General features: G+C 36.1%; 1 protein-coding gene across 1 annotated transcript in view; it reads right to left on the bottom strand.

The window, feature by feature from the left end:
* The window catches only part of SH3YL1 (SH3 and SYLF domain containing 1), a 42,566-nt gene that overhangs the window by 2,387 nt on the left and 20,769 nt on the right, over positions 1–19,410 (bottom strand). The gene's annotated exons all lie outside the window — the stretch shown is intronic.

Genomic DNA, 19,410 nt, shown 5'->3' with positions numbered 1-19,410 from the left:
ATGATGTGCTTCCACGCACAGTGTGGTTTGAAGATAGATATTTTGATTGATCAAATCATAGCAAAACTCATAAAAGTAAAAGATCAACTTTTTACTCCTAGTATTAATTGAAGAATAGTCAGAAAATACTGTGGCCCAAGACTCTTTAGGTGCTCAGGCATGAAAACAGTTATGACTCAGTTGCATATAAAAAGGAAGAAGGGGTGTATTTTACCCCTGTGCCACATTCAGACAGCACACATGGGTAAAAGTGAATTTATAAGTCACAGTGAAGGCAACAAACTCCTATACTTTGAGTCCTTAAACCTAGGTGTTTGCATCACCTAAATGAATAATCACTCATAGGGAATGGGAGTCACTGTATATTTACAACTGCCCCAAATATATATGGAAAAATTAGATATTTGACAAAGATCAAAAGAAAAGATTGAAAGTGCTAAAAGTGACACGAGAGCCTCTTTCATGACATTCAAAAGGACTCAAAGGATATGCTGGACTCACAGCAATGGCAGTAACTAATAGTTTCCGCCTCCATGGCTGAATCTGCATTAAGACTATAATTTCTTTTACACAAACTACTGAATATTCTGAAATTGGCTTAGTAAAAGTAGGAAGAAAAATGACGGCATATGAGACACAAATTAAAGCATGGAAAAAAAGATCCATGTGTGAGATATCAAGGGTAGTAGTGTATTCAATGCACCACAACTTCAATTATTGTTTCTGTGTCATACAAAGAASGTTTTTTTGTGTTTCTCTTCCCGTTTTTGAGCCAACTTTTGTACACACGCATCTTTCCAAACCTAGAGAAACCTCAAAACACTACAGCATACTATGAAAACTCAGTTCTGAGTCCTTGTCCCATTTGCTACCTGCAGTCATTTAAAAGCATTTTATAGCTTTATTGCTGTCAGCTCTTTCATAGCCATTTCTGCTTATTTTTCCCTCACAGCCTTTTCCTATAGTATAGTTTTGTTTTATTTTATTTCTCACTAAGATTCCAATTTCTGTGCTTTAGTTCTGTAGTTTTGTAGCACAAAGTAGACAGAATGCTCATTTCTTGCCTCCAGAGTTCAGCATCCCATGCTTCATATTTATATGAATCATCTTAATAATGAGGTATCTTAAATGAATGCACTGCTGAAAACTACCACATASATTATAAGGAGGATCTGTTTTGTGTTCTCATTTCCCAATTTCAGTTTTACATAACAGGGTTTTAAATAAAATTGTTATATTCCACATGAAGATTGCTGAATGCATATACAGAAACCACATTTTCAGCTCACACAAGATGGTGCTACAGTGCTACATACAGCATATAATACTGAAATCATTGAGATTTATGAGTATGCACACTGCAAGAAAAACAAACTATGTTGTAGAAAATCCTTACTTGTTACTGGCATTTGAATACACACACCASGCTTCCACAAACACGGTGGCCAAAACAGAAATACAGATATTTCAGCTGAAGATCAATCAGTTCAGTAGCCAGCATATACAAATCAATGCTCCAGCATACACATACAGCCAAGGTATGGCAGATGCTTGATAACAAACTTTGCTGACCACAATATCAGAAATTTCATTTKATTCATCTTTACATACGATAAAGATGATTGAAAAATTTGAAGATTTTGTGAATGACCAGTGCTACATATAAAAGGCTTGGTGGGGTATAAACTGGAGTGAATTGACGACCTCTTGGGTGTGCTGCAATACCAGCCCCAGAGTGAAAGAGCAACAAAACTAATTTTAATTATGACACATTTAATGAAGAATAAAAGCATTTTCTATAAAGTTGCTGTAGAACAGATACAGTGTCTAYGCTTGTGTGACTCACTTAAGAGTGGCAGTCTTTGACTACAAGGCCAGCTGGCACAAACTGGCCACATGCACCCCAGTAAACACTGATTGGGATGCAGAGAGGACAGCCACATTCAAACTGCCTACTGGCTTCTATACTGCAGTAACAACTAAACCACATCTTGGAATTATTTGGGAAAGTGCAAAGTGAGATCAATGCCAAGGCGTTTTCTAACAACACAAACACATAAATAAATGAGTTATAGTGTTTGGTCCCATGCCTTCATACTGTTTAATTTATGAGTAAATAAAGTAGTCACTAGTTTCTCATTCTAATGTGAACTTATAAAATATTAGTAAAGCCACAGGCTATTTCTATGACTGGTTTTCAGAGAGGAACAGGCATTCGTAATCATTTTGGCTTGAGCTTATTATACTTTTAAATCCCAGGCCTGAGCTGGAACACAGAATAGTGCAGTTCAGCTGTGGGCCCCAAATTTAATTTTACTGGCATAGATGTAAACATCCCCCAGCCACCAAATGCCTGATGCTGAATATCTTGCAGAAGACGTGCTGCTTTTGGCCATGGACAAAGCAATAAAACTAAAATAAGTTTCATGTACTTGAGGTTAGTGCTGAGATTGCTAATTATCCATTTTGCAAATTTTACTAATTGTCAGTAATTTGAGAACTAGCATAATTTTGGGGGTCATGTGTTCACCAGTGTCATGGTTAAAGGCCAGATGGCAACTAAGTCCCAAACACACCTCACTCCCTGCCTCACATCCTCACATCCAGTGGGATGCAAAAAAGAACTGGAGGGCTAAAAGTAAGAAAACTTGTGGAATCATGGGTTGAGATAAGAACAATTAAATAATTTRAATACAATAATAATAATTTTTTAAAAATTGTATGAAAAGGAAAATAAAAGAGAGAGAGAGAGACGGAGAAAGGACATGTTCATTTGCATCACCAAGAAAAGCAGGTGATGAAAAAGGAAATGAACAGCAATTGCTCACCACCAACCAAATGATGCTCAGCCTGCTCCCAATCAGTGGCCCCCAGGCCTTTTCCCCCAAGTTCATAGACAAGCAGGACTCTGTGGGATATCCCTTTACCCAGCTGGGATCAACTGTCCCAGCTGTGTCTCCCCCCAACCTCTTGTGCATCCCCAGCCCACTTGCTGACAGTGTAGCATGAGAAGCCAGAAAGGCCTTGATTTAGGGTAACCAGCAACAACTGAAACAGCAGTGTGTTATCAACTTTATTCTCATCCTAAATCCAAAMCACAACACTACCAGCTRTTAACWTTAGCAGCTACTAAGAGGAAAATTAACTCTACCTCAGAGTAAATCAGGACAAACTATACGACAGAAACTATAAGTGAACTAATATAAATGACTACTACCAGTTTTGGGGTTATCTAAACCATACTAAAGTGCTTGCATAAAAGAGCCCTGTGACTCAGTTGTAACCACCAATGAGCCATCTGATCAAGGGTAATGGTCACTGCCAGGGCGCTCTTGTTGCTGACTGTCCAAATATGATTCACTTTTTACTAAATATTTCCTTTGGTAAAGGGACTGCCACAAAATGTTAGAAGTGAGATGAGTCTCCAGCATGAGAGATGATAGAAGTTGTATAGTGCAGGCATAAAAGCTCCACCAAAAAGTGTCATCTTACAGAAAAGCTGTAATAGAATTCTCATTGTTTAAATSGAGACCTAGAAAACTAAGCAATCATGTGGACCCTGTTTGTGCAGAAGTAAGACAAAACCAACAAACAAACCAAATGCTGGAAAACAACTAACAGATTAGGCAGATGCAAAAATCTGTGCTTTTGAAAACAAACATATCAAGTATCAGAAGGGTTTAGTATCCTAGAACACAGTTCAGAGGCATTGAAAGGATCAGATATTGCTCACATAGGTTTAGTATGAAAGATGTACCTAACAGTGAACACACAAAAATATTGGTTCTTTACCCATTATGGGTTTTTGCTTGGAAAGGGTTACTATTGATTTCATAATCAGAGTTCAGGAAATAATCCAAAATAGGTTAAAGAACTAGGTCAATTATTACTGGGCCTACTGCGAACCTCTGAGGAAAAAATGATAGTTGGTGCCAGCAACAATGAAGAGTTGATAGGAAATTTTAATGCCAACCTTAGGAAATGGTCTAGACAACACCACCTGCTAAGATACCACTGTGAGTGTAAATACTATGTGTATGTATATATATTGGTTATACTAAAATGCCTGAAGGATGCTTGCCCAAATGATCATATTAAAAAGGAAGACTATCATCTGGCCCCAACCAAACATATTAAAGAGGAAGACAACCATCTGCTTAATTCAACAGCTRTGGATGAGCCAACGCAAAGAAGGCAAACAGTATCCTAGGCTGCAGGAGACAAAGTATTGACAAGAGGTCAAGGAAAGTGATCTTCTCTACTCAGAACTGGTGAGGCCACACCTGAAAGTGCAGAGTCCAGTTCTGAGCCTCTCTGTACAACAGAAACATGGACATGCAGGAGAAAATTCAGCAAAGGGCCATGTGGAAGCTGAAGGGACTGGAAAATCTTTCCTTTGTGGAAAGGCTGAAAGAGCCTAGGGAAGAAAAGGTTTACCAGTATCTGTAAATATCTGAAGAGRAGATGAAAATGGGGTAGAGCCAGGCTCTTGACAGTGATGCCCAGGGACACCAAAACACTGAGGTGCTGTCCAAACATCAGGAAACACTTTTTTACTCTTAGGATGATGTAAGAGGTTGCCCAGAGAGGTGATGGAGTTTTCAAGCTTGGAGGAATTCAAGGGCTATCTAGATCTGGTCCTGCTTGAGCAAGTCTCAGATGATATCTAGAGACTCTTTTCAACCTCAACCATTCTGCAGTTTGGTGAAAAGCTTCAAAGAGACTTTTGAAATAAAGTTCCCTGAGAGTATAAAAGCAGCATGAAAATTTGTAATTGTAGGGAGGGAGTGATTTGGAACAGCTGTAATCAAAATCCAGTTTGACACAAATGGARCTCACACTGTCAGCATCATCTCTGTCCAGGCAGACAGAGCAGACTTCCTGTCAGASACTGACTAGCCTGTATCCAGCTAGGGGAGTGACAGCATGGAGAACACCTAATAGGGACCCACATCCCTCTGAGGATGTGACCTCCTGGCAAGGCCTTCTTGTCAGCATTTGGATCAGTATGTTGTAGAGTTGCACTGGCACACAAACAAATCAGACTGACAGAGAAACTGCGGTTACTATTACTGTTAGGACTTGGGTCAGAGTTTTGTAAAACAAGAGGCCAAGGAGAAAGATTCATGGTGGACAGGCAATACCAGAAGTGAGGTGAGGTCATAAGTATCAAGAGTAAGTATCTTGCAGGTATGTCTGCACTTGTTGTGTTCCTCAACTGATAGCTAGATCTAAAAACTAAAAGAAAGCACTTGCAGGACAACTGAAGGATAGGAAAGAGCAAAAATTGTCTCATGGCTCATTCGGAGCCATTTGAGTTACTGCACTGCAGTCAAAGCCAGCTTTAAGTGTGGAACCAGGATCTGAGTATGGAATCCAGACAGCAACAGTTATTCAGCTTCTGCACTTACTGTTACTAGGGGCCTTAAAGTGATTAACCTTTCTCCTCTATACTGCCTTCAACAAACCTTGAAATGAAGGGAGAATCTGTCAGAGAGTGCTTTTGGKTCTGTTTGAACTCAACAAGCCTTGAGGTTTACCGAGTTATATTTCAGGTAGGATTTGGGTAGGGACACCAGARAGATATATTTTCTGTTGGATGTAGCATCTTATACATTAGAATGTGAAAGCCAAGCAATTGGCAAAGGAAATGGCATGTAGTAAACTCTAAAAGCAGCAGGGGAACTACTAATGACATGTAGTAGTACTTCTTTCTGAAGTAGAGTTAGGGCTCATGATAGGAGGAACTAAAGATCTAAAATTCTGACTTGAGAATGCAGCAGCATTGGGCCATGACGATGCCTAAAGGCAGGCAGAAAAATGGTTAAAGTCCAACTTTGAAGTAGATGGGTGAACCACTAAGTTAAATCTGTAATACTAACAAGATTGAGATGAAAGCTGGATCTGTTGGGGTGCTTTAGTTTCTGTCTGATCTCAAAGATATAGTTAACATGACAGCCAATGGAGGAATGTAAAAGATGGGCAAAATTATGGGGCAGGAAATTAACTTTGAAGCAAGAACTGAATCKAGATGAGAGTAAAGAAATATTGAATTTGCAAAGGTCAGAGAGAAGGATGTTGCAACAATCGAATCATAAGAGGACAAAAGCATGGACAAAAGTGGAGACAGAAATAAAAGGCTGCATCTTTAAAATTCTACTCAGAGAACATCTATAGAACTCCTATAATGAAAGTGAGAACTTCAAAAGAAATTCAAGTTGAAGAACACATGAGCTCTACAGTGGTCAGCAAGAGGAAGTTTCAGATTCTATTTGACAATTTTTACCTTGAATTCATAATTAGCTAACAAAACAATACCAGACTAAAAGATAAATAAAAATAGTTCTTTGCAGAAAATGTTATCTAGCAAATGAAAAGGGACAAAAGRCAGCTAGCTGGGAAAACTGAGCAGCAGAAAAACAGAGGGCTGAATAAGGAAGSCTTCTCAGTGAGACACCCAAAATATAGATGTAAAGGTGATTACAGACATAGCCCAGCAATAGAATTCAGGGATCATAAGTATTACCAAAGAAAACATAAGATAAATATTAATCTATCAGGTTACACACAGAAGGATGGAAGGCAATTTCTAATATGTGGTTATAAAGAGGCAAGCAGAGACCTGGAAGTAACATTTCCATCAGTGATGGAGCAATGACCCCTTTCTATGCTATTGAACTTGATGTCTCCAAATCAGCACCCAAGTTCCAGTGTCCAATCACATTCCCTAGCAATGATTAATTTATCACCATTAGTTATTTCAACATACCAGTTTCCTGAAAGCTGTTCATTCCTTGTCCTGTCCTGTTTTGTCCTGTCCCTTGGTGTTAAGGATCTCCCACCTTATCTCACTGTCATATTTTGTAATTTCTTTAAGGAGTTTTCAARCAGAAAAGAATACTAGTTTTAAATTCAAAATATGTRAATAAATACTAGTCTTGGTCATAGWAAGTCTAATGAGTCACACGCTGAGTTAGAACAAGAAAATAATTGAAGATTCTTTGTTGATTCTCTGTCAATCCTAGAAGTTGCTTCAGTATCTGAAAACATATATGTATGCAACTAAACTTGTCTCCTTAGCAACAAAGCAATGGAAGCAATGTCATTTATGCTGTAACAGTCAAATTTGCACAGAACACTCTAAAAACAMAGAAAAAGATACTCTCATATTTAAAGAAAGAGTTACAAAAGTATAGAACTGTACATTTATTACTACATGCACATATTAAAATAAAATCTTTTTTTACAACTAATCTTTTCACTCATGATTTTAGAAAGCAATAAAAATGATGAAAACTGCAACTGAAAACAGTATTGTTATTGAAACAGAATGTAATATATGTAATAGAATGTAATATTATGTAACTCTTTTATGAAAAAGGACTGGCTCATTTACTTCCTGGAATGTAAACAAAGAAAGAAAATTCCAAAGTCATGAAATTTTGAAACACTACTTCAAAATGTCCCTTTTATGACCATATGCAATAATAAGAACATGACAGATACAGTATCTCATTCCGTATGACTTTTGGAAAATTGGCATCTTGAAGATTAAGACATCATTAAGTATAGTTCACTGGATACGTATACTTTTAAATATTTTAYGGATGCAGAAGTTTAATGGAATTAACAGTCTATGTTCTGATGTTTGAATTTCAAGGTTCCAGCATTTGTAACGAGTTTCTAACAAATTTAGATAATGACAGCTTTGGCTCAAAGCTGCGGCTCAGAACCACAAAAGTGATGTTGAGTTCATGCTCACATGGTCACAGCTAGGATGTACAAAAGTTAAGACAAATTACTGAACTATCTAAGTTACAATGTYATAAGCAGAAATAAAACACATTATAATGTTGAGATTCACTTACTGGGCCCTTATTGGGCAAAGTCTATTCTCAAGTTTTATCATTCACTGTGCTTGGTGATAGGCCTAAAACAGTAGAATCTTGGGAAAGTGGCAAATAATCTGTTAAAAAACTTAGGAAGGAAACGAAGTAGGGAAAGTCAGAGACAGRATGAAAGAAAGTGCCATATGAATTACAACACAGAGAATAAGAGGGCAGTAAATAAAAAGATGTCATGGCYTTCTTCTCCCACGACACGACAAAACATCAGCCAGTGAGGGTTGGAGGAAATGGAATAAAAAGAACCATACTGTAGTGTATTACACACTGTGACTCTGAAGAAATTAACTTTTCAACTCCTTAAAGGCAACAAAATATTACACATTCTAATGGCTACTTAGGAAAAAAGTTTTCAAGTAACACTCATTTAGAAAAAGAAATAGTAGCCTAACTGTATCCTAAATAGTAAAAGTTATGAAGATGATTTCAGTTCTTGAATCACACTGGTATACAGATAAACTCTTTTCTCTGAATGAACACCCAAAGTGCTCATTTTCCATATTCTTAGCTCTCACCTCTCAGTCTTTAGCTTAAGAAAAAAGGGGTTTATCTCAGCTTCTAGAGCAGAACAGATGCATACTTACTTACAAATTTAATTTTTTTCCAGACAAATAACAAACAAATTGTTTGTTCAACCATACAAGTGAAATCTCAAATGTCCTATTTGAGATTAGAAATTGAAATTTGACTACTAATTTCYTTAATGGCCTTTTTAATTTTGTTTTTTAAATGTAGACTCACCTCAAAAAACCCTCCAAATATACAAAACAACAACCTCAGATCTCACTGAACAGATGTTTGGGAAAGCCTAAATATGCACAGTAGATTTGACATTTTATATCTACAGGTACTAATCTGCTACAATCAGATATATTCTGTACAGATACTTGAAGCAAGTCATATGCCACCATTGATCCAAATAATCTCCAATAATGCTCATCTGATCAAAGGTCAGGAAACATGATATTCAGCAAATCACACTCAGAACAAATAATCTCTTGCCTTAGCTGTTTCTTTGCCAATAATTATGGCTTGTTTTGGGCAAGTAAACAAAATCACTTGTCTTTCTCTACTTTCAGAATAAAAGCTTCTTAATAAACTCAAGTATTTCAAGTCAACATTGAAGTCTGCAAATAATTAACTAAGAGGATGGACTTTTCATGTTAAGCGAACTTYACTGCTACTGGGGTAAAACAATACTCTTTAAATGCTCAAAAAAATGCCTATTTGTGCTCAGCTAAACAAACCTGCTCTGAGAAGGGAGAGAAGGCAGGAGCTGCAATTCTCCATACTACATTCACTTATGGACAAAGAATTGTTCTAGAACACCTGAAGGCTCTTTTGTTGCAGCAGCTGTAGATTTAAGGCAATTTCAAAACCAAAGAATCAAAGAATGGCTTGGGTTGGAAGGGACCTGAAATCCAGATAAATGGCACCTGTAGCCCTTCCCTTGTCCACTGATGTAGWCAATCCATCAGAGAAGGCCAATGGATTGGTCAGGCAGGACTTGCCTTTGGTGAACCCATGCTGGCTGTCTCGAACCAGCTCCCTGTCTCTCTGTACTTTAGTTTAGGTCATAGGAAGATCTGTTTCATGGTTTTCTCAGGCACCGAGGTGTAGTTCCTGGGGTCTTCCTTTCCACCCTTTTAAAAGAGGTGTACARTGTTTTCCTTTTTCCAGTCACCTGGAAAATGTGTTCAAGGTACATGGATAATATCAAGGAAGGCCTGTGTCATTCTGGGAACTACACTTTAATATGTTTTGGTGCTAAATACACACCCAAGTTCTTGAAAGGAGAGCTAAACCAATTGTTAAGCCCTCTTGCACTTCCATGAGGACTGTCTCAGCAAACCCTATTTTCTGAATTAGTTGCAGAGCTAGATGTAATGTATTACTTTAACTGGGTAACTTTGTCCAGGTTTACAGTGKAACAAAGCACTCCAGTTGATTTGCAGAATTACTCCATTAACAAAGAAATGGTGGCTGGAAAAAACTACTCCAAGTTAGCCACAGATGTTCCGTATAAGGTACACAACCCTCAATTTTGCTATAAAGCCTCAACAGACAAGAAGTTCATCATCAGCTGCAAATCTGTATGCATGGAATGGAGATATTATTCACCCTTTTGTAAGGGACTCACAAAATCCAGGAAAAGGCTCATGTATTTTTGATCTCTTCTCTATAAGCTGAAAATGGATCATTTCAAAGCAGATTCCATATTACCAACTTGTGTYGTTACTGAACAGTGTCATGTCTAGCAAACAAAACTGGTGATTGAAACAGACCTGACTATATTTAAAGTTTAAGTTACTGTGCAAATTTAGCTCATTCAGTATGAAACATATTTCGCTGGTTTTGAGTTTCTGGCCTACTAGGGAACATGCTGGCTCATCATCTTCATCTGCTGATGGAATGCTTTCTATCTTTGTTTCAGCATACTCAGCTTTTGCATTAAAGAAGTGCCTTTTTTGTTAAGCATCTGTGGATGTATTTGATATTTAGGATATAAAAATYCCCTACCTCCTGCTTGCCAGAGTCAATTCCATAACTTTTGCTGATTACTTTTTGGATTTTTCTACCATTTCAMAATACAATTAGATTTTAATTCCAACAGAAAAGGTCAAATAAACCATATCAATGTCAAGGGCTTTATCATACTCAAGACTACATTAATGCAAATGCCTGCACTGAAATCATACTACAAAAGCTGAGATGCAATGCTAAGCATCACCTTCATAATCTGAAAAGTAAAGTACAGTGATAAGAACTGAGCTCTGTTTTATTCAGGTGAAACTGATGATTTTGGAATGATCTGGGGCTCTTTTATGTTGACAAGCATTSTCCATGTTTCCTCTACACATACTAAGTTTGCATCTCAATCTCAATACACTCTCTGCATTTTAATTCTCAAATCTCTGTACTGTCAGCTTGAAAAGTTCTGCCATTGGTATTATTGGCACATAAGCTGGTTCACTTGATGGAAGTGTTATTTTTTTATGCCAGTCTGGGAAACAATCTACAGACTTAAGAAAAAAAACAAAAAAAAGTAGCAAATCCAACAATTCTATATAGTTTCTGCCAGTTTCTTAGGGTAATGTTTTGTGAAATACTGATTTTTTTTTCAGCCTTGCCTGGACAAATACTTCTGGCTAGAAAAATGGTTAAAATAATAAAATTACATGAGACAAAGAGTATCTCATATCAAAACATACTAAATAATAATATTGTACAAGCCTCATTTGAAGGTAAGTCCACAGTCCTTATCATCAATGTTTAAAACTGGTTGAGAAAATAGAGGACCAAGAACAGAAAGGCTGTTTTCAAGCAAGATGAGAACAAGCTTCATGAAACAAAACAGATAAAAGATCTCACCACTATCAGATAAAGGAATCAGACAGTAAAGTGTTTACCAGATAGAAAAGTATTTTTGTGAGAGAACTAGAAAGCATGRGAAAAGAATAATTAATCGATAATAAATATTGATAAAGGCAGCAAGAAGTTTCAAGTTATAGTGAAAGATTCAGAAATTTCTTTCTCTAAAAGGAACAAGTGAAAATCTCCTGTTTTAATACAGTGTCTAACACTTTCATGATAACATTTATATTATATGAACACCTGCAATATATAGAAAACTCATYACCTTTAGCTGCACTAAGGGACATAGGGGCTGTTGAAATCCATGCTGGGATTTATCCTTACCACAATTACTTATTCGCATTGCTTTCATGTTACTTCACCAGCAGTACAGTCATTATTAATTCTACCTATACCACAGGTTACATCAGCTTATAACTTCAAAAAGTATTCAATCGATGTTCCCCTCCTCTGACAAATGGTGACTCAAGCAATTGCACTTCCACTCACCGTATCCCTTGCACAATTTGGTCATCATCTGACCACAGTTTAAACTGGTAGGAGAAAGGTAAATATCACTATTCATTACAGAACAACTTCACCAAGAGCTAGAAATGGCACAGACCAATGAAATAGAGCCTAACTSTGAAACCTGCAACATCTGCCACCACATGGATGAAGCATCTTGGACAGCCATTATCACCCACCGTGTGTTCACGTAACACCTTCYAACTAAGCACAACCAAACTTTGCAGAATACTCACTACAACACCTAGTCAGTTATGATGAAGTTCTTGACATGAAAAAAAGCAAACTACTGCAATTTTCAGTTGAAATTCAAGAATGGTATTAACAGTATTCTTCATACATAGGTTTTTAGGTCAAGTGAAATATTGGATGTGTAGATGCTCTTTCAAAAGAAAAAGCTAACTACAACTACATCTCTTAGCTCAAACATGAGGAAATTCAGGCTTGCAGATGGGATTCAGCCACTAGCTCAAATTTGTCCAACGTGAAACAAATGTGAAAGCAGATTTTTACCCCCACAGTATCTTCAACTCTGCCGTCCCATATCCAACTGTAACACTAACCTCAAATTCTGTTTCATCCTTCTGTATTTGCTGACAAAAAAMCAGAAATGGCAGGAGTAGAGAAGGCACAGTGCAAACCTTATGGCAGAGACCAATATTTGAAATTGTGTACCAGAGCAAGTTTTCCCATTCTATTTTTCCTCACAGAGGAGTTTTCTATTTTCCTATTTTCAACCTTCTTTAGACGTCTTCCTTGCTAAAGAGAAAAGGAGTTGCTAAAAACAAATATGCACCACACAGAGAAAAATGGGAAGAAGGGTGGCAAGTGTCACTGTGTATGAAAAAATTAATACTTCACTTCCTTTCCACAAGAGCAGAGGTCACTTCTAGCTGAGCTTTTTCAAGAAACAAGAAATTGGATAAAGAATATTTGAAGATTGCCTAATATGGCAATAAAATTGCTAATGAAAACAACAAACCAAATGAAACATAACAAAGAAGCCTCGATGCAAACCTTGCCAGACCTGCCCATGAAAAGGTAAGAAGGTTCTTGAAACATTGTCTTTTTGTAGAAATGAGAAGCATTATTACACCATTTCTAAAACAGTTATATGTCATATTACTTTAGGTTACATAAGTCTTTGTCTTATCGATTTATTTTCCCATGGCCTCCTATTTCTTATTCAGGGACTGACAGTGTTTCCACAAAAGGTGAATGACCTTCTTGGTTGGATCAGCAATATCCAGCTGGCTGACCTGCATGATGTCACACTGAACCAGCATAGCCAACAGTAGAAGCAGCACTCAGGTGCCATCATGACAGCGAACACATCACTTTTTGAGGAACTGTGGCACTTCATTTTGCTGCCCACAGGAAAATACATTTAATGTGGGTGTCCCATCAGCRTAAAAGTCATAATTTCCCAGGGAAAGGAGCATTTAGTATAAAGTAGATATTCTCATTCCTGCTATAAGGATGGATCTGTAAAGCATCAGTCCACTGATACTGCAAAAAGATCTGCATTATTTAGAACAGTGTTAGCATTTGTCTCCAGGCAGTCACGCATAAGACATTTCACCATACTCTGGAGAAAAATCCTGCATATCTATCACTTCCTTGAGGAAGTCAAAATTTCTGTTTGGCTTCAAGTACTATAAATGAAGCAGAAGCTCCCGTACTCCCAAAGGCTTTTCTGGACAATAGATAGGAAAKCAATTTAAACTTGCTTTAGTCCTACTGCTTGAACAATACAGAAGAAAATATGCAGTACACAACTTTGGAACAACTTTTAAAGCATGTGTTCCATAAATATGCTAAATTGTTCATCTGTATGTGTTGCAATGGCTTCAGACAAGACTTCAATTGATGCCATTTTACATCTGTATCTCTCTGTGAACAACTTATATTTTAATTCTGTGAATCAGAATTATCACCTTACTGATGCTTTACACTTAAAAAATAAGAATAGCTTTTACTGCAATTTTTTCCTGTGCTTTAGCTCTAATTTCCTAATTTTTATTCCAAACCATTAAAAAGTGCCAAGAAAAAAAAAAAAATAAAAACACCCATGTCAGAGTATCTGGTTCATACTTAGCACAACAGCTCTCTGCCCACGCATGCATATATCCATCAGAAAAACCCCAATTTCAGTCTAACATGTCTGACCTCAATCTCTCTGTGCCTTGTTGTATTTTGAGTTAGCTGATTACATGCATCAAGTTATTTGTTTCAGTATGACCAGTGAAGGCCTGCATGCTGCATATTTTCCTCTCAGCTTGCCACAACATAAGCCATAAGCAGCTTGATTATCTGACTTATCACATTCACGATAGTAATAGTACGATCCTAGTAAAAGTGAATCAGGGCTAAAAATAGTCTCAAAATAATTTCCTGGGATTTCCTGGGTTTGGTTAGTATTAAGGAAGAGCTCATAATAGCAAGAAAATTAATACTGTGGGAGACCACCAGATGGATGTTTTATTTTTCTAGTAACTAAATATAAACATGCCACAAATCTTGCCACAAAAAACATAAAAATAGACCAAGCCCAGCTAAAACTCTTAAAACAAAAACTCCAATACTTTAGATTACCAAATTAGTAGACAATGTTGAGACTGATTATGGCAGAAACATCTCACGTCTCACTCTGTAAAAATTTTCTAAAACAAATACCTATTTATCACACTGTCCTATTGATTTCATAGTTTATAATCTGCTAGAGTTCCTCATCAAATTATAGTATTGAAGGAACAGATTACTGCAYGGCTTGATGAGGATTCTTCCTTACAATGCGAATAGTTTTACTTGATCCTACAGCAAATCTCTTCCTTTCTTGGAAAAGGAGTAATTCATAAACTGAAGAATGAAAAGTGGCTTTTTTTTCCAGTTTCAGATACACAGCACACACACACAGCCCTAAAGGAGTATCTACATATCTGAATTTATCATGYTTTCATGAATGATTTAATTCCCAGTTCAAAAATAAAATGCATTTTCCCCCTCACTGTGAACCACGGAGTCTTCCTCCATCCTTAAAAACAAGAGATTCTGGATTCCTTCTCCATTCCAGGTCTATGCAGATTTCAGGTACAAAAAACATTTTATAATCTTGCTTAATTAAAAGTTCAAAGCATTTGATTCAATTTTACTACAATTCMAGCTGGCAAAGGAAACTTCAGAATGATGAAGCCATTTTAAATCATCTTGATCCAGAACAAACAGAAAGAAGTAAATAATGAAATATTGAAAATATCCTAGAAAGGCAGACTTACAGTATATGCTTTCTAGCAACAAAGGAAAAGCAAAAAATCAGGTTTTGCACTGGAAAAAATTTAGTTTGAGACTACAGAGATAGCTGATTTTTTTTTGTTTCAAAACTCATGAAACAGTTTTACTTTCCTGCTCTAGTGTTCAGTCTTTAATTAAAATTAAAATGCCCAAGTCAAAAGTCGCTCAGCAAGAGAAGATTTGGGCATACATACATTTCTCTTGTAGCACAGTTGTCAGAATTCTTCTGTCAGTGGGCATTTCTAAACATGCAACTGCACAGTGAATATAAATAGTTGTATGTTAGATTTCCCGTTAAATTTGAGTTGTTCCAAAATAGTATTGGTTTTGTTAAACCTAAGTTGAAAAACATATATTAAAAAAAAGTGCTTGCTTCAATATGTATTTACCAAAGGAAGCCTATTTTAAGGTTTCAAGCACGTAGAGTGATGCTCCCTTTCAGCAGTTCTAACTAAAAATTCCATTTTTTCATTATACTGTGATAAAGAMGTTCAGCAGCACACATAACTAGAGGTACTAATTCATGCAGGGACTGCTAGAATGGTGTCCACATTCCAGGCTATATTCTCTTTTCCATGTTTGATTAATATTATCCTAGACAGTAGTAGTTTTAAAAATAACAAGATAATGAATTAGATGGAAATTGAACTGTAGAACAGGCCTGAAAGTAAAATAAATGAAACAGGAGGTGAAATCGTAAGTAAAAATTATGCTATTGTCCTCAAAGAGCTGTGAAACAGATTTTTTTAAAAGATTTTATCCTCAGACTTAACCTATGACTTATTAGTCCATGTAATTGTGTTGGCTTAGTAAACACATTTTTAACTGGCCACAAAAAGATCCATAATGTATTAACAAAAGCAAATGCACACAGACCCTCAAGTTTCCTTGACAAAATACACTTCAGGAGACATGAAAATCTGTCTTGGAATTCTCTCAGGAAACAGATTTTCACAGATCTACTGAACCATCTGGCATTCATAGATTACCGAAAGAAACACTGAGATCATCTCTGAAATTACAGAGAAGTGGGCCAGGCCTGATTCCTGGAGAACTGTAACCATGAAAAGCAGCCTCTCTGAGATGCATTTAGCTAACACAAACTGAGTTTACCACCTAATCCAAAAGGGTTGATATTGCCTCAATTGTTTTAAATGTAGATTAGTAACATGCAAGAAGGTTAAAATAAATAAATTAATAAATATATAAATAATAAAAAATATAAAGACTGGAGTTTAATTAAAATTTGTTACAATTTTTAGAAGCCCAAATCTGACTGATCTCAGTGAGCTTACAACTCAAAATTTGTTTTTTGTAATATTACTTTAAATTTGAGAGAAAATTACTTTTGAGAAAGATCTGTCAATCTGTTTGGCAATCAAAAGAAAGATGAAGGAAGACCAAAATGTGATTTGATTACAGCACAAGTGTCTCAAAGAGAACAAGAGGGGAACAAAAAAGCAAAGCTTCTCTGSGTAGCAAAGGCCTCTTTAATGTAGTGAAGAAAGCCATAAGAAACATAGTCTAAAAGCTGCAGACAAATTCATATAGGAAGGCATGAATTTTTAATAATGAGGTTGACAAATCACTCAAATCATCATTGAAAGAAGGTTTTTTTTAGCTTCTTAAAAACAGTGACAATTTTCTCATCTGCCTCCATATCTTCATCAGTAGGCTTGAGAAAGCACTTCACTATGCAAGAATATAAATATATGCCTAATGGGACAATAACAATCTGTTAGGATTCCATTTTATTTTCAAAGTGAAAGGTTTCTGCTGAAAAAAAAACCAAACCCTAGTTACAATTTATATTTTGGGCTTTTTTTTTTGTTTTTTTGTAATCAAATTGGGATGTGTTAATTTTATGCAAAACTGTTCAAAAGTTCAATGTCTGCCGCTAATTTATTCTGTCCAAAAATTCAAATAAGAGGGCAAATATTTTTCTTAAGATAAAATTTAAAAATATTTAGTTCAATACTTGTGGAAGGTAAGAAACCCAGTGTYTCTGAGACAAATATAAAGCAAAAAAATCCATGAATATTTAGGCTTCAGAGCCACATGTACCTTTGGGTTTCTTGAGCAAATCAAATGACCACTTAAAAAATGCAGACAGCATCATTCTTATCTCCAAATTAACATAAAATACAATGTTATAAAAAGAACTGCTTTTGTGTTTAATATGAGGATTATGTCTTACAGTGTTGTAAGAATTCAAGCCCACGATGARTTTTGATAATTGTGAATGAATAGCRRARGAACACTGCTTGGAAGGAAAAAGTTTCTTCCATTATCATCCCCACTCCTGCCTCAAGTCTGTTTCTTGATTGTTTCAGCATCTTTGCAATTTCAMGTAATTATTTTCAAAACATGTGAAACAGGCCTTTTCTGATTAGCTGAGCTGAAGAAAAAGCAAGGAAATATCTAACTTTTGATTTGAACAAACTGCCTGCTATTGATTCTCACCAACATTCACCTCAACACGGTTCCAACTTCACTGGCAGATCACTACTCCAGCTGCTACTGGTTCAGCTGGGAAACCACACACCTGTAACATTTTCAAAATTGTATACTATTCAGCAACTGTTAGGAGGGTAGGCAGGTAAGTAACCATTTATCAACATTTTTCGTTACTTGCTTCTCCATGGCAGAACTCCAAGTGGAAAAAACTAGAAAGCATAACACTAATGAATATCTAATATCTAGGATTAGGTATTCTAGTGTGACAAACTATGAACCTAATGTTTCTAAAAAAATTGTCCTAAGAAATAAACTCCTGAGACTACAGTTCCCAAGTAGTCACTGAAGAATCATGGGTCACCTGTATTACAGATGTGGTACTGAATTCCAAAGAATCATCCAGAATAAGAAAAGCTAGGCTTAATAAAGCCTGGAAGATCCAGTCAGCCCTTTGACTAGATTTTAYAACAAAGAGGGGACAAGTAGAAAAATGAAAATGCAGATGCCTAATTCTAGTAAAGGAAAAGGCATGAACTTTCATACTCATAAGCAAATAAAACTTCTTTATTTAAAGTGACTCCAGAAAAATCTTTATTACTGTAGAAACTTCATAGCTCACTGAATCACAATAACTGTATCAGCTATTGCGGTTTTTTGCTGTGGTTGTTTTGGGGTTTTATTTCCCAGAATTGTAAAAAGTCTGTGAAATTTTTAAATTACAGCTAAATAAAATGTGTGGTATTCCCAAGTTTCTGGAAACTTTTAAAACACTACCAAACCTCATTTTACAACTGAATGCATTACCTTAAGCATTATTCAGTTACATGAAAACAATCTCCTTGCATCCGAGTTCAAGTACCATGTTATCAGTTTGGAAAATAATGTTTTTCACTTATCATTCTTCTTGTACTTGAAATAGATAATATTACATTACTATGAAATAGATAATATTACATTACTATATTATATCTATATAATTTGAGTCCACAGAAAATAATTAAAAAGCTTTCATCCACAAGTCTAGATCTTCTTTCATCTAATGAGAAGAATTAGTGTTTCAACCTTTCTGCTACTTGTATAACTGTTGCAAAACCAAGTGCTGGTAACATAATGCCAACTTCCCCCTTCCCCAACCAAAGTTAAGTCCTAATTGCAACCCAGAAAAGATTGCTGCTCGGCATCAAAACCTACCTCCACACCAGCTGTTATACTCAAAATGTAGTTCCTAAAGGTAAGATTCATTCACTCTTCTATTGGTTATATACATGTATTTTTTAAAATAGAAAGAAACAAAAAATATTGAACATATTTTTTACAGATCACTGCAGAAGAGCATCTGTTGCAGCAATTACTCCTGCAAAAAAGATCGGCAAGTATGTGCTATAGCTGCGAGGTAGCTCTGTTGAAATAATTTAGACYATAATTAGGCAGAAACAGATTATTTACAGGAGGCATGGCCTTCTGGCTCTGTCTATTTCATCCCCCAGCATTAATACACCCTTTGTGAAAGGGACTGCAACTCTTTTCCAGCCTCCCATCAACATGCGCATAGGCTACAGTAGTTGAAACACTCAGGGAAACTGACTCCAACCTTAATTGCTCCCTGTGGTAAGATATGAAAAAGAATGTAAAGACAATGACACATATCTTAATTTTTAGTGAAAAGTTCTAATTACTCTTTGCCTGAAATAGACTTTTCATTGTGATCTACTATAAAGCTCAATTTTAGTCCTATTTKCAAAAGTAAAGAGATATTTCGTTTAATTTTATTTGTGAAGTGAAGCACGCAACATGTGAAAAAGTACATATTCATATATATATATATGTAATATGGAATTCACATACTGCACAGTAAGATTCTTCTGTAAAAGCTGAA

The sequence above is a fragment of the Malurus melanocephalus genome, unplaced genomic scaffold (genome assembly GCF_030028575.1).
Source record: "Malurus melanocephalus ecotype Western Australia unplaced genomic scaffold, MMel_1.1 scaffold_6, whole genome shotgun sequence".
Classification (NCBI taxonomy): Eukaryota; Metazoa; Chordata; class Aves; order Passeriformes; family Maluridae; genus Malurus; species Malurus melanocephalus.
Note: the sequence above shows the minus strand (reverse complement) of the source record. Positions and strands in the feature narration are given on the sequence as shown.